Raw genomic sequence first — 3,658 nt, 5'->3', positions numbered from 1 at the left:
GTTGAGGGGCAGGAGGGAGGGGGGTAAGAGATCAACCGAAGGACTTGTATGCATGCATATAAGCATAACCAATGGACATAAGACACTGGGGGGTAGGGGAGGCCAGGGGATTGTCAAGGGTGGGGAAAATAAAGGACACATATGTAATACCCTTTGTAATACTTTAAGCAATAAAACAATTAAAAAATAAAAATTAAAAAAAAATTTAAAAAACAACAAAAATATTCAACACAAACACAATACTGAAGAACAAAATTGGAGAACTTAATAGTACTCAACTTCAAGATTTATTATAATACAGTAATCCTTTAAGCAATAAAACAATTAAAAAAATAAAAATTAAAAAAAATTTTAAAAAGTAACAAAAATATTCAACACAAACACAATACTGAAGAACAAAATTGGAGAACTTAATAGTACTCAACTTCAAGATTTATTATGAAGCTACAGTAATCAAGATAATGTGCTATTGACAAAACAGAAGTCATAGATTAATATTGCAGAAGAGAGAGCACATAAATAGACAAATATAGTCAACTAATAAATCTAGGTGACTTGGATTTGGTGAAAAGTTCTTACATGCACTGTCAAAAGTATAATACATGAAAGAAAACAATGTTGGATTTTATTAAAATGAAAAACATCTATCTGCGAAGACTGTTAAGAAATGAAAAGACAAGCCACAGACTTAGAAAAAAAAAACCCTTTGTAAAACACATATCTGACAAAGGATTTTTATCCAAAATATATTTAAAAAATTTCAAACTTAGTAGTTAGAAAATAAATAACCCAATTAAAAATTGAATAAAAGAGCAGGACACCTCAACAGAGAAGATAAGTAGGCATATTAAGACAGTATCATTTGTCATTCAGTAATTGCAAATTAAAGCAACAAGGTACAACTATACACTTATTAGAATGGCAAAATCCATAGAAATGATGATAGCAACTACTATGGTGAAGATGTAGAGCAATAGGAATTCTCATTCATTGATGGTAGGAAAGCAAAATAGTACACCCACTTGAAAGATAGTTTGGCTGTTTCTTACACAGCTAAACATAGTCTCCTCATATGACCTAGCAATCACGCTCTTAGATATTTACCCAAATGATTTGAAAAGTTATGTGAACACAAAAATCTGCATGTGAATTTTTATAGCAATTTAACTCATAATTGTCAAAACTTGGGAACAGGCAGGATGTCTTTTATTGGTGAATGAGTAAACATTGTGGCACATACATGCAATGGATTCCCATTTAGCAAAAAGGAGAAATGAGCCACACACAAAATATAAATGAATATTAAATGCATGTTTCCAAGTGAAATAAATCAATTTGAAAAAACTATAGCCCTGCAGACCAAAGGGCCCCAGGTTCGATTCCAGCCAAAGGCATGTACCTTGGTTGTAGGCTCCTCTCCTTCAGCCCGGGCCCTGTATTGGACGCAACCAATTGATGTGCTTCTCTCACATCAGTGTTTCTCTCTGTCTTTCCCTCTCTCTTCTACTCTCCCTAAAAATCAATAGGAAATATCCTCAGGTGAGGATTAACCAAAAAACAACAAAATAACTATATGCTATATGACCTTCATTAGATAACATTCTGGTAGATCAGTGTTTGGGAGGGGCTCAAGGGAAGGGAGGAATGTTAAATTGGTGAAGCACAGGGTATATATAACTAGGACAGTGAAACTATTCTGTATAATTCTGTAATTTTGGATATATGATATTCTACCTTTTTCAAAACTCACAGAACTTTATAACATGAAGAGTGAACCTTAATATATGCAAAGTAAAAAAAAAATCATTTAGGAAGTCAGAGGGTGCCAGAAGGAAACACAGAATGTGTTAAAATAATCTAACCATATTTCAAATGTATGAAACAACCTCACAAAAGGATGACAGGAAAAATGGTACTGACCTAATCACTGGAAATGAGTGGAGTCTGTATGACTAAAGGCAAAAGAAACTCTGCATAATCTCTGAACTCTAGTTGATAGAGTTGTTTCCCATGGGATCATGGGTAAAGAATTCTGATCTGCTAATCATGTATGCTGGAAGTGAACAATTAGGTAAATGGATGATGGATGGTGGGAGCCAGGTATCTCACTGTAATAAATGAATGATTAAATAAAGAAAAAAAATGAAGGAGAAGAGAAATCTCCTATGCAGAAGAATTCCAAAGAATTTATGTAGGAGTCTTACTCCCTAAGTATGGGCCATTCATATGACTTCTTTACAAAAAGAACAGTATGGAAAGTTGGGAGGGAGGTTGGTAGAAGAGTAACTTTATGGTGGAGAAATCTGACAAAGACTACCTTAAACAAATGACAAGGTCAAGGTCAATAGTGCAAGTTAACTTGATGTTATGGAACCTTAACATGATAAGATAAAAACAGCAGTTTACCTCTGTGATCTTCCTCCTCAAAACCCATGACCTTAGACTAATTATGAGAATAACTTCAGATAAATTCCAATTAAGGGATGATCTACTTGACCTGTACTCCTCAAACTTTCATGAAAACAAGGGAAGTCTCAGGCAAGAGGAGCCTAAGGAGACATGATTAAATGTAATGTCATATCCTGGATGAGGTTCTGAAACATAAAAAGGCATTAGGTAAAAACAAGGAAGTCTGGGGAAAATATGGATTTTAGTTATAATAATACGTATATCAATATGGGTTCATTAATGATAACAAGTGTGCCACTAACATAAGATGTCAATCATAGGGAAACTGGCTATCAGAGTGTTTGGGAAATCTTTGTATTATTTATTTGTAAATCTAAAACTGTTCTACAAAATAATTGTTATTTTTTTAAATAAAGAAAAGAAACTAGTTAGAGACCCTGAGATTGGTAAAAGGATAAAGGAACCAAGACCTTTCAATAAAGAAATACTACACAATTGTAGAAACTATCATTAGCCAGATATATAGATATATGTAATACCAGAAGCAAAAATACGTAGTCTAAATATTTTTAACATTTAGTCAAGTACCTACATTGACATTGTAAAATAATTGTTCTATGAAAATCTAATTTGCTAATAAATTTAGAAATGGGTTTTAATATTTGTATTAATATCAAATACACTTTTAAATATGAATAATTCTTAAACTACTAAGAACAGTGAGTTTGTCTTTCTACTATGGTCAGAACTGGTAAGTTAATAAGTACTAGAAATCTGAGATCATATTTGAATATTGTTCAGAAGAGCCTAGGTTTGCAAAATAAGATCAAGCAAAATGTTTAGGCCAGGAAATAGTCAGCTGATGAGCCTGAAAAGTGGTTTAATAATAATTTAAAATAATGTTAAATAGTTTCATGCAGCAGATAAAATCCCCTATTTTCTTTTTCTTTTTTTTAACAACCCAATCAAAAAATGGGCGATGGACCTAAATAGATACTTTTCGAAAGCAGACAGAAGGTAGGCCAAGAGACATATGAAAACGTGCTCAAAGTCACTAATTATCCGAGACATGCAAATCAAAACAACAATGACGTACCATCTCACACCTGTCAGAATGGCTATCATCAACAAATCAACAAATAACAAGTGCTGGCGAGAATGCGGAGAAAAAGGAACCCTCGTGCACTGCTGGTGGGAATGCAGACTGGTGCAGCCACTGTGGAGAACAGTATGGAGTTTCCTCAAAAAA

The sequence above is a fragment of the Myotis brandtii genome, unplaced genomic scaffold, assembly GCF_000412655.1.
Source record: "Myotis brandtii unplaced genomic scaffold, ASM41265v1 scaffold38, whole genome shotgun sequence".
Classification (NCBI taxonomy): domain Eukaryota; kingdom Metazoa; phylum Chordata; class Mammalia; order Chiroptera; family Vespertilionidae; genus Myotis; species Myotis brandtii.
Note: the sequence above shows the minus strand (reverse complement) of the source record.